Source organism: Macaca nemestrina, chromosome 1 (assembly GCF_043159975.1).
Source record: "Macaca nemestrina isolate mMacNem1 chromosome 1, mMacNem.hap1, whole genome shotgun sequence".
NCBI classification, from domain to species: domain Eukaryota; kingdom Metazoa; phylum Chordata; class Mammalia; order Primates; family Cercopithecidae; genus Macaca; species Macaca nemestrina.
The window spans coordinates 216,385,113-216,397,357 of NC_092125.1; the positions used below are offsets into that span (position 1 = coordinate 216,385,113).

The window sequence follows — 12,245 nt, forward strand, 5'->3', positions numbered from 1 at the left end:
CAGATCCTAAATTTCCTTCAATAATCCACTTTGGAATTGATTGTACAAAATTTGGTATTTTTGGTGTGTCTTTCTAGAAAGATGGTTAACTATTTTTACCAGCATTTCAAAGAGGTCTATAAATCACCCTTGCCTACCTCCAAAAAAGTTAACAATTCCAAAAAAGTTAACAATAACAAGTAACGCCTACTTGTTACTAAGCACACAAGAAAGTGGACGCAGATGTTGGGGTCAACCCAACAACCCAGACCAAGGCATACAGAAAGCACCACTGCAGAGAATGCTGTTCTGACCTGGCTGTGCCAAAATTTTGCCTTTAAAAACAAAACTAAACTAAAATCCGGCCGGGCTCAGTGGCTCATGCCTGTAATCCCAGCACTTCGGGAGGCTGAGGCAGGAAAATCACCTGAGGTCAAGAGTTCAAAACCAGCCTGGCCAACATGGTGAAACCTCATCTCTACTAAAAATATAAAATTAGCCAGGTGTGGTGGCACATGCCTGTAATTGCAGCTACTTGGGAGGCTGAGGCAGGAAAATCGCTTGAACCTGGGAGGTGGAGGTAGCAGTGAGCCGAGATCACGCCATTGCACTCCAACCTGGGCAACAAGAACAAAACTCTGTCTCAAAAAAAACAAAAATAAAAACAAAACAACAACAACAACCACCAAAAAAACCCCCACAAAACCTGAAATCCATCAGTGCACCTGGCTATTCTGGAAGAAGTGGAATAGAAAAAGCATCTTGAAGTATGGGCTACTGATATTCTCCTCATTAGTCCTGTTTAATTTCTTTTGTTTTCTTCAATTATGGCAGCCAGACTAGCGTTTCTTCTCCAGCATCGATACTTTAGGACGGAGGGCTGGGCAGCCAGCTACCTGGGCCATCTGGGCCACCTGGGGCCAGCAACCACCTTTGCTGTGAGTTTTACCCTCAGCAGCTGCTCCAACCTTGCCCTGTACAAGCATGTGCCAGGGCTGAGCTAGTACCTGCGCCTGCCCCCCACGCTGGGGACCTGGTGAAGACTGAGCCATAGAGAGGGGTCAGGCATCTTCTGGCTCCTACACGTGCTGGGCTACCCTCAGCTAAGCTCAGCTCAGCTCACCTGCAGCCCCCATGAGAAAGGAGGGACCACCGAGCCTCTAGTCAGATAGGACAGGGAGGCCAGGCAGGGGAGTGACCAGTACAGGCAGTGACGGCACCAGCCTGGGTCTGCATGGCATTCACTGTGGCCTGGGATTGTCTTGTTATGTTTGCTGTTTGCAAGAAGCAGTAAACCCACAGGCCCGGGGGCAGACCTGCAGGGTTCAGGTCCCGACCCTGCCACTTCCTGCCTTGGTTTCTTCCATTTTAAAGTGGGTGTGATAATATTAATAGTACCTACTGCACAGGGCTGCGGCGAGATGACTCGAGTTGCTGCTAATGGAGAGTTCAAAGCAGCCTCTGGGACCCATGAGTCTCAAACCACATTAAGTGGGTGGTGGTGGTCTCTCCCCCCATGTCCCCTCCCCTACCACACCCATATCAGATAGGCAGGTCCATGAGGGCAGGGGCTGCTGCTGGGACCCAGTGCCAAGCACAGGGACTGAAGCTCCAGCCAGTGCCAACCCTGGGCCAGAGGGCCTGGAAGAGCCGGGGTGGCACTGACCGAAGGAGACACCGATACAGAGATAGAAGCTGAGATCAGCAGAGCGTAAGCACACAAACCAGACCACCAGGGAGGAAGAGACGAGTGAGTGCTGAAAGAGAGACAGACAGACAGAGGTAAGGCAGAAGAAAGAACGCCTGTGCGTGCAAGAGGGTGCCGGTGAGCAGGCGCAGTCAGGGTTGTTTCTCTGGATACATTTAACATCTAGAAAGGGAAGCACTGAAGGCAAAATCAGGTCCCTGGCTGAGCCCCCAGCACACAGTAGGGGTTTGGTCACTATCAGCTCCTCACCTGATGTAAAGGGATTTCCTACACCCTGCTGATTGCAGGCACGCGACCACCCCTGCCCACCTCCTTTCCTTGGTCCTGCTCGCTCACTCAGCAAACCTCATGGAGCGTTCGTGCCTGCCAGGCCCTGAGGACACAGCATGGCCAGGGAGATGCTCAGAGTCCTGTTCCAGGCCCCAGGCGATTGAGGAGGGAGTGAGGACTAAGGGAGCCCAGAGGAGAACTAGTGGAGGTAGTTGGGCTCCTTGGAGAAAGGGGCAGGAAGTCAGTCACCACTAAGATTCTGCCCAATCAGAAGACAGCCTGAGGATCCCAGCAGAGAGAGCAGTGGGGGCAAAGGCCCGGGGAAATGGAGTGCCCAGGCAGAGCCTTTGGGGGACTGGGACCTGTCCAGTGGCCGGAGAAGGGGACCTCAAGGGATAGTGACCAAGTGCAGCCTGACTTTGGGCCACAGGCAGCCTGGATGGTTCTGATGCAGGTTCAGATGTGATAGGAGCTTTGTTCTAGAAAGATCCCCCAGCAGTCAAGCCTCAGCATGAGGCCCAGAAAGTGTCTCCAGGCACTGGCTGTGGCTGCCCTGCTCTGCGCTGAGCTCTGCATAAGGGAGCCACGTGGAGCCTGCAGGCCTCGCCTGCATGATATTGAATGGTGGAATCCAGACACCTCACCTGGCCCTCCACCACCCCACACCTGTACCCATGCCTGCACCTACACCTGCACACAAACCTGTACCCACACCTGCACCCACACCTGTACCCATGCCCGCATCTACACCTGCACACAAACCTGTACCCATACCTGCACCCACACCTGCACCTATACCTGCATCCACACCTGCACCCACGCCTGCACCCATGCCTGCACCTACACCTGCACACAAACCTGCACCCACACCTGCACCCACACCTGCACCCACACCTGCACCCACGCCTGCACCTACACCTGCACACAAACCTGCACCCACGCCTGCACCCACGCCTGCACCCATACCTGCACCCATACCTGCACCCATACCTGCACCCATGCCTGCACCCATACCTGCACCCATACCTGCACCCACACCTGCACCTACACCTGCACACAAACCTGCACCCACATCTGCATCCACACCTGCATCCACGCCTGCACCCACACCTGCACCCACGCCTGCACCCACACCTGCACCCACGCCTGCACCCACGCCTGCACCCATGCCTGCACCCACACCTGCACCCACACCTGTACCTACACCTGCACACAAACCTGCACCCACATCTGCATCCACACCTGCATCCACGCCTGCACCCACACCTGCACCCACACCTGCACTCACGCCTGCACCCACACCTGCACCCACACCTGCACCCACGCCTGCACCCACACCTGAACACACACCTGTACCCACACCTGCACCCACACCTACATACAACCTGCACCCACACCTGCACCCATATCTGCACAGTATCTGCTCAGCACCCATTTGCCTGTGCTTAGCCAGAGGGGACATCACCAACATCTTAAGGCTGAGACTCTAGGTTCCCCTTGATGACAGTGCAGGGGGGTGGGGAGGCCACAGGCAGAGATGGCTCAGCCAAGGTGGTTGCCCTGCTTCCCACATAGGCTGTGAGAACTGCAGAGAAGGATGGTTCTCAGTTTCCACAGGTAAATCCCCATCCAAGACTGCTGGGCAGTGGTGGCTGCATGAAAGGTCAGAAGTGGCCGGGCGCGGTGGCTCAAGCCTGTAATCCCAGCACTTTGGGAGGCCGAGGCGGGTGGATCACGAGGTCAGGAGATCGAGACTATCCTGGCTAACATGGTGAAACCCCGTCTCTACTAAAAATACAAAAAACTAGCCGGGCGTGGTGGCGGGCGCCTGTAGTCTCAGCTACTTGGGAGGCTGAGGCGGGAGAATGGCGTGAACCCGGGAGGCGGAGTTTGCAGTGAGCCGAGATCACACCACTGCACTCCAGCCTGGGAGACACAGCGAGACTCCGTCTCAAAAAAAAAAAAAAAGAAAGGTCAGAAGTGATGTGACCAAGACAAAGCTGGGACCAGCCCAGAACAGGTAGGGCTGGGAAGGGGGAGTGGGACAGCTGGGGTTTCCAGGCTTGATCAGAGCCCCAGCTCCCAAGTGGACACTGCACAAAAGACTCAAGCCACAGTCAAGAACTTATATGATATAGACACGTGTTGCATAATGACAGGAATAACGCCGTTCTGAGAAAGGCACCATTAGGCAATTTTGTCATCTGATCATAGAGTGAGCTTACACAAATCTAGGTGGTAAGGCCTACTGCACACCTAGGTTATGCTGTACAGCCTGTTGCTCCTAGGCCCCACACCTGTATAGCATGAGACTGTACTGAACACTGAAGGCAACTATAACACAATAGTATTTGCGAATCTGAACATATCTAAACATAGAAAAGGTACAGCAAAATACGGTATTGTAATCGTAAGGGACCATCATAATATGTGTGCTCTGTTGTTGACTGAAAGTCACTACGCAGCATATGACTATATTAATATAACTGACCAATTTCCCTCCCTCTCACACGCATGCACAGGCATCAGCTCATGCTTCTCAGGGGCCCTCCCGCTGAATGCCCTCCAGGGAGCCTGGCCCACCACCAGCCCCACTCTCACTCCCCTCCTGGGTTCCTTCCTGGGCTCCTCGGATCAGTGGCAGATGTGTCTGCCCCATAGCTGGGCACATGTATGGGGCTGACCCGCATCCTCTCCTGTGGGTGAGGCTTCCTCATTGGGGCACCTGCTCTGCAGGACCTGTGCTGTCACTGGGCTGGTGTCACCACCCACTCTATGAAGCTCCCTTCTCTCCCCAGGTACCTGGGAGGAGCCAAGAGCCCGGTCTTCACCTGTGGTCAGCAACCCCCATCAGGGCCCACTAGTCGTGTGAACACTATGGGCCAAGAGTAGCTGGAGCCCTGGAAGGCTCAGAGTCAGGCAGAAGGGAAGAGCTGGCGTGGGAAAAAAGGGAGATTTGGGGGAGAATGAAAGCGAAGGAGAGAGAGAAGCCAAGTCAATGCCTGCACTTGCACTTCAGGACAATACAGAGAGAATGAGACCCTGGCCCTGCTCACAGATATTTTGCCATCTGGAAGGAGGAAGGTGTGGGCAGAGCACACCCACGAGACCCAGGGGAATACAGGGCCGACGAGGCAGAGGACGGCAGACCAGGTGGGGGCTTCGGAATCAGAGGCACCCTGAGAACCTGGCTCCACCACTGTGTGGTCCCGGGCACCCTGAGCAAGTCCTGTGACCACAAGGATGCAACAACTGACATGTGGTGCTTCCTCCCACCAGGCACAGCCCTGGGATCTGCATGTACATGAAGCTGCTTAGTCCTGGGGCAGGTTCTGTAATTATTCCCCATTTTACAGGAAGGAAACTGAGTCATCAGTGGAAAGGCCAGCCAACCCAGAGCCCCCACCGACCATCATCCAAGCCCACTCAGACAAGGTATGCAGGGGTAGCCGGGAATGCCTCCTGCAGAGGTTGCCTCCTGTGGACCCTCCCTGCAGCCCGGCTGCCAGGATCAGAGGACCATTGCTTAGCGGCCACTCTGCCTGAGTGTGCATTAGGCACTAACCTACACCCTCTGCACGTGTGACCTCATTCATTCTTCCCAACCACCCAGGGAGGGATCCTCCCTAATTACACCCAGGGCCTGGCCTCCACTGCGTTAAGCCCTCAGCCCAGCGGCTGACATTCAGCAGACCCATGTCTATGGCTCTATTTGTTCCTTGCCAAGTTCCAGAAGGACTGGGCAGTTGCCCCTTGGACATCTACCCTCCCCCTCTCCCTGCTGATGGGCTCAGAGGGGAGGTGGATGTGGAAGAGACACACGGAGTGGAGGGGAGGCGAGGATCAGGGGCTGGCTGCTGCCAGCTAAGACTGGGGGGTGACTCACAAGGACAGGACTGCCCCTGCTGTGCCAGCACCCCTTCCTCACCTCCCGTCCCATATGTCCTCTCCACGATGTCTGTTCGTCCGCCTTCCCTGTACCGGCTCCCTTTCTCCTCCAGGTTCCATCCTGCTCCAGGTCAGGTTTCGTGAAGCCTGTTCCCTGAGCCATCAGCTCCCAACTGGTTTTTAAAATCACGAAATCTTTTCATCCCCTAAATCTTCTGGTTGGGGGAAAACCAAGTGCTAGACACAGGAAAGATGTGAGCTCCTCCAGGTGAGGAGAGAGGGGCCTGGAGGCTGACCCTCAGCCATCTACTGCCCCACAAGACATGCCTTGAGATGCTCTTCACCCCCTTTGGGCCCGACTTTGCAGCCAACCAACTTATTTCTGACCCCTCCACGGAGGAAGGCCCTATGGGGTCCCAAACGCACCCCTACCTCCCATGTGTCACAAATTTCCTGAAAGAGAATCCTGAACATCTAACTTCAAGCCTTCCTGATGCTGGAAAACGCTCGCCTTCCTTGTGAACTTGCTCTTGTCGGAGCCTCCTGGGAAGTCTCCACAATCTTTAGAAAATCCATTTCTCAAGTTTTGCTTGCCAAATTTTAATTTAAAAAACATAACAGGGTGACAACCACAATGACACACACATTAACAAAAAAAATTAAGACAAACTGCCGAGCAGAGCTGACTCCACGCGGTGATAGGACGCGAGACCCTGCACGCACTGGCGGTGGCCCAGACCCCGGGCGCTCCTCCTCGGCAGCTCCTGGGCGCCGGGAGGGCCTGGTGCATCTTTTCACCCTCATGCCAATTTGCATACCATTACCCAAGAAGCCCTGCGCCTAGATTTCTCTTCTGCAAATTCCCACCCGTTTCATGTCATAAATAAGATAGGAGACAGAAAACTAATACAGCCCAGTGATGCATTATTCATGCCACGTCACACTGGTATGATAGATTTACAACAGCTAATACATGCAAACTAAGTTTAGGCACTAAACATGAAAATTAAGGGTGGGGAAGGCAGCTGGGGGTGGGGGGGGTGGGCACGGGAAATCAAGGGTTGTTGGTGTCCAGGAGCCCAGAGAAGTTTCTTCTCTGTCATGCTTAGGGACAAAAAGCATGAGTGCCGGTATGAGAGACCAGTGCAGAGGTACCAGCAGGAGGCGTCAGATGCAGAGCAGATTGCTGACAGCACGCACTTCACGCAGCACCTTCATGCTCCGAAGCTGGTTAAAACCAAGCTGGTCAGCTGTTCCGCAATGCCCCCACCGCACTTGGGGAAACACCACAGACAGAGCCCATCTCCCTAAGGGCTGCCCTTCTGGCCTTAACCACCCTTTACTGAGCACCTGCTCTGTGTCAGACCTGGCCTTGGGCCACGGGGATACGATGGTAACAATGGGAGCCAGTCAGGCCCGGTCCCACCCTACACAGCTTCGGTCTGGTTAATCCCATAACCGGCCCCAGGATGTCAGCACATAGCTGTGGTGTGTGTAGGAGGTGAAATGGTCCAGACAGGCTTCTCCAAGGATGGGGAGCCTGGGTCTAATGGGGGAGGGGCTACCCCAGTTAATCCCACCACAGACATGCATGGCAGGAGCCGGGCCTGGGGTCCAAATGCTGATGCCACTCGCCCCGAGTTCCAGCACTTTCCAGGCAGGACCCAGGCCTGCGCTTCTTGGAACTGCACCACGAAGGCTGAAAATCTGCTTGGGGGAAGGGGGTTGCCATAGAAACACCGCAAGGCTGGAGTGGGGGCAGGTCCAGGCAGGGCTCTCACCCTGGCTGCCATCCAGGCAGGGACTATCCCCACTGGCCACAGAACCTCTGGACAAGCCCCTTCTGTGAATTCCTCCCTCCCCTCTCTTGGGAGGGGCCTCCCTGCCCTACTTCCTTGAAGGCACAGTTCTTCCCAGGACACTTCCCTAACTGCCCCAGCGCAGAAAGAATGCCTAACCCCCCAAATCTCACCTTCCTGGAGTCCTGCGAGGGCCCTGCGACCGCCCTGCAGAGGCAGCTCCACCTTGGAGGAGGAAGGTGCCGGCACACTCACCCCTAACTGGCTGAGAGGCTACACCGTGCCCGGCCCTGGGACTCACTGGCTGACAAGGCAGTGAGGCGCCGTTTCCATGGTGCTTACATCCCAGTGGTGCAGACGGACAACTGCATTCAAGGAGATAATTGCAGAAAGTGACCAACACTCTGAAGACAATAAAGCCGGGTGATGTGCTGAGACCATAAAGGGGTAGGGATGACTCAGCTGGAGCAGTCAGGGTGGCTTCACTGATGAGGCGGCAGTTAAGCCGAGACCCAAGCTACAGAGGAGCCACACAGGAGGGGAGCAGCGCTCCAGGCAGAGGGAACAACAGAGGTGAAGGCCTGGTGGTGGGAAGGAGCTTGGCCTGGTGGTGGGAAGGGGCCAGCATGGCTGCAGACTGAAAGCAAAAGGGCCTGGCCTTTAGTCCACACCCCCATCTATAAAATGGGCCCAGTGGGTCACTCCTCAGCCTTGAGGAGATCCAATAGCATAATGTGTATTCACAGCCCAGCTGGGTCCCCAATGCCCCACCCTGTCACTACTGTTGTCCTCCCACAGGCCAGGGTGGCAGAGACCCCAGCCCACACCTTGTCAGGGAGCAGCCTTGCAGGGCACCGGCCCTCCATGCAGCAGAGCACACCCCGTGTGCCTCAGGCCTGCTATCAGCCTGTTCCCAATAAGTTCTTTTAAATTAAGATGCAACAATCATCCCACAGCCGGCTTCCCCCTCCAGCAATCGGTTAAAATGAACTCCAGACGACTGGATTAGACTTTGAAGGCGGTGTGATCTAGATCATGAACGCACAGGACGCGGTGTTGACACGGGCCCCGGTGAGCGACATTATTATTTACCAGGCCTCGCTTCTGCCTCTGCTGGGATCAAGGAGCTGAATAAGCAGTTGGTGGGCAAGCATAAAACCCACAGACCGACCGCGGGTGCCAGCTCTGCAGGGGATGGTGGCATGAAACAGGTCAAGGCGGCCCAGCAGGGACCAGCTGGACAAGGCGTGGAGTCCAGGCCACATGGGCCTCAGGGAGGCAGTCCTCAGCTCAGGCGCCCCACCCCTGGAGGCCATCTGGCCACTCGAAGGCTGCCTCTGGCCTGGGCGTTGCTCGCGGTGCTTTCTTCTAGCCAGAACATCACTTCCCCCTTCCTTCATAGTCACACACCAACTCACCTGCATAGCTGAGCCCGGGGATCCTGACCTCCAGACAACCATCTCCTGCTCCTGTCCTGCCTCTGGCTGGGTCTGGCACCCCTCTCGCCTCCCCCGGGATCCCGCCTACCCTGGGCTTTCCCTGTCCCTGGTCTCACAACACTGGGCAGCAGCTGACAGTCCCAGCTCTGTCTCTGCACACTGGACTCCGAGTTCCTGGACTGCTGAGCCCACCTTGCTCATTTCTGTGCCTCCAGCACCTCACACAGAAGGCCTGGAATTGGGAGCCCCTGCTAGGTGCCAGTGATCCAGGCACTGTGGAAACAAAGATGAACACAACACAGTCCTCAGCCCGGAAGGCGTGCTCATGGAAACAAGAGGAGCTCCCGGGAGTTACATCTGACATGGACAGAAAGCTTTGGAGGCCCAGGCAGTCCAAAGGAAACTGAGCCTTCTGCCTACCAAGGTGGATGAGTTAAGCACAGGGGTTCAGAATGCCTGTGTTCAAATCCCAACCCTGCCTCTTCTAGCTGTGTGACCTTGGGCAAGTTACTTAACCTCTCTGTGCCTCTGTTTCATCTGTAAAGTGGGAATAATAGTATTCATCTGAAAGCGTGATTTGAGGATTAAATGAGATCCTACAGGAAAAGTGCAAAACTTATTTCTGGTCCAAAGGAATTGCTCAATATACATTGGTTTGGATTACTTCCTGAGGGTGGGAGGAATCAGAAAAGCCCCTTAGAGGTAACACAGTCCTAGATTAAGCCCCTGTGTTTTCACATTTGGTCCTGGGCCATGCCAGCCACACCCTCGGCCAAAACACATGCCTGAACCTCCTGGCTTGGAGCATTGAACAGCTCCAAGAATCTCAAACCCCATAGGCGGTTTTCTCAAGCCTAGGGCAGATTCTGCCGCATGGCTGCCAGCAAGGAATGCCCTTCCTCTGAAGGTAGGCGTTCTGCTGCAGACATCGCACGCGAGGCACAGCCCACAGGTGCCGAGCCCTAGGCACACGTATGAGACCACAGCCAGTGAGGGAGCAGCAGCAGCCCAGGCTTCAGGCGGCTCCCCCAGGCCTGGCTGGCCATGCAGTGGCAACTGTGGTGAGCGTGGAGCTGGGCAGGCCAGGAGCAGGTCAAGCAGTCGTTAGCAGCAACCAGACGGAGCCATTTCCAGATCTCCAGCGCCAAGGTGGAGCCGGCTTCCCCTGTATTCCAAGCAGCAGGAGCATGGCCTTATTAAATATGCATGGCGATCACCTTGTTACTGTGCTGAGTGATTGTATGTACTGAAGGCAAGCTGCCCGCGCTGCGCAGCGAACAGAAACTTTTCCATTTTCCCGGTTGTGGACAGGGGCGCGTGCTGGCCTCTGCTGCAGGGGCTCCCTGGCCACCCCTTCCTCCATCTCGCCTCCCTCCAGTCAGCAGCCCTCCTGATGCCCCCTGAGGTATGCAAAGCAGGTGAAAGGCCATATTGATCTAAGGGTCTAAAGACTCTTCTTTAGAGCAGCTGACCCAGAACTAATCTTAAATAATCACAGCCTCAGGCTGTAGCCTGGTGGCCACTGGGGCCCCAGGGATGGTCACGCCAGAGCTGAGCTCTGTGGGCTGGGAGTGGACTGCACTATGGCTGGCAAGGGGCAAAAACAGGTGAGAGCCAGGCAAGGCCTGACCCGGGCCCCTGTCCTTCCCTTCACCATCTGTCCCATGCTCCTGGACAGCTGTCGGCAGGAGGAAGGCTGTCTTCCGGTGAGGCGAGAGGATGGCAGACCTGCAGGGTGGGCTCCATGCCCCACACCCACTGACGACACTGACCCCGGGAGCAGCTTGATTTTCCAAATCAATGACATACACAGCAGTGCAGATTTAAGATGGGTAAATTATTACAATGACAGCAAATAATGTTCATCCAGCCCTCCCCCTTTCACTTGAATGTCCTCAGTTTGTCCTCCTGCTAACTCCCCACTGGTACTGTTACCATCCCATTTTACAGATGAAATAACTGAGGCCCAGGAAGGCTCCATGTCTTATTCAAGGTCGCGTCGCTTGGCAGGGGCACAGCTAGGGTCCCGTCTGAAGCAGCCTGCTCTCCAACTGCACACCTCTAAGGGGACAGGGTGCCAGCTACCCAGAGTTGGAAGTGGCTGGGACACAGGCAGGGGGGTTGCTGTCTTCAATGATGCCTCCCCAGTCCTCCCCACTCCTGAAGTCTCAAGTGCTCCTGAGCTGCCGGAGAGCCTGGGAGGAGCTCCACAGGCCCAGCTCACAGGGGTAGCTCTGTGCCCTGGGGCCCTGCCACTCACATCTCCCCCGCCAGCAGGTCCCTTCTGTCTAAGGAGCTGGGCTGGGTAACTCCACCTCCCCTTCCCAGCACCCAGGAAGAGCCACTGATCAGTTACCTCCCAGGCTGCCACTGGCCGGGTACCATGGCTCCCAAGCATCATCTTACTCCTTGAGAGACAGTTAATTTTATGTGTCAACTTGACTGGGCCACGGGAGCCCAGATATGTGGTTAAACGTGGCTCTGGGTGTGTCTGTGAGGGTGTCTCCGGATGAGATTAGCATCTGAACGGTAGGCTTAGTCATGCACACGGCCCTCCCTGTGTGGGCAGGCCTCACCCAATCTGCTGAAGCCTGAATGGAAAAGGCTGAGGGGGAGAATTCGCTCCCTGCCTGACTACCTTCCACTGGTTCTTTCCTGCCTTCAGAATCACGCTGAAGCATCAGCTCTTTTGAGTCTCAGGTCTGCCAGCTTTTGAACCGGAAGGCACACCACCAGCTCGCAGGTTTCCAGGCCTCCGTATTCACACTGAACTATGCCGGCAGCTTGCCTGTGTCTCCAGCGTGCTGTCCATAGATGCTGGGGCTTTGCTGCCTCCACCACCCCATGAGCCGACTCTCTATAAATGAATCTCTTCCTATGTACGTGTGTATACATATACATGCACATACACACACTCACATATGTCCCATTGGTTCTGTTCCTCTGGAGAACCCTGACTGATACAGTAAGGAAAAGGATTCCAGGAATGGGACGCTTATTCCCATTACAGACTAGAAGCCTCGTGCTCCCATGGGGGCCAGCACAGAGGCCCCAGGTGTAAGCCACAGAACTGAAAGACAATCTGGTTGGTTTGGCTCCAACAAGCCAGGGAAAGAAGCGGGCCACATCCCTGAGACTCAGCCCCCAGTCTCAGAGCTCATT

The 12,245-nt window shown here is 55.5% G+C and overlaps 1 protein-coding gene across 13 annotated transcripts in view; it reads right to left on the reverse strand.

Annotated features, from left to right (window-relative positions):
- Positions 1–12,245, reverse strand: part of LOC105483137 (Rho guanine nucleotide exchange factor 10 like) — a 180,456-nt gene that overhangs the window by 18,266 nt on the left and 149,945 nt on the right. The gene's annotated exons all lie outside the window — the stretch shown is intronic.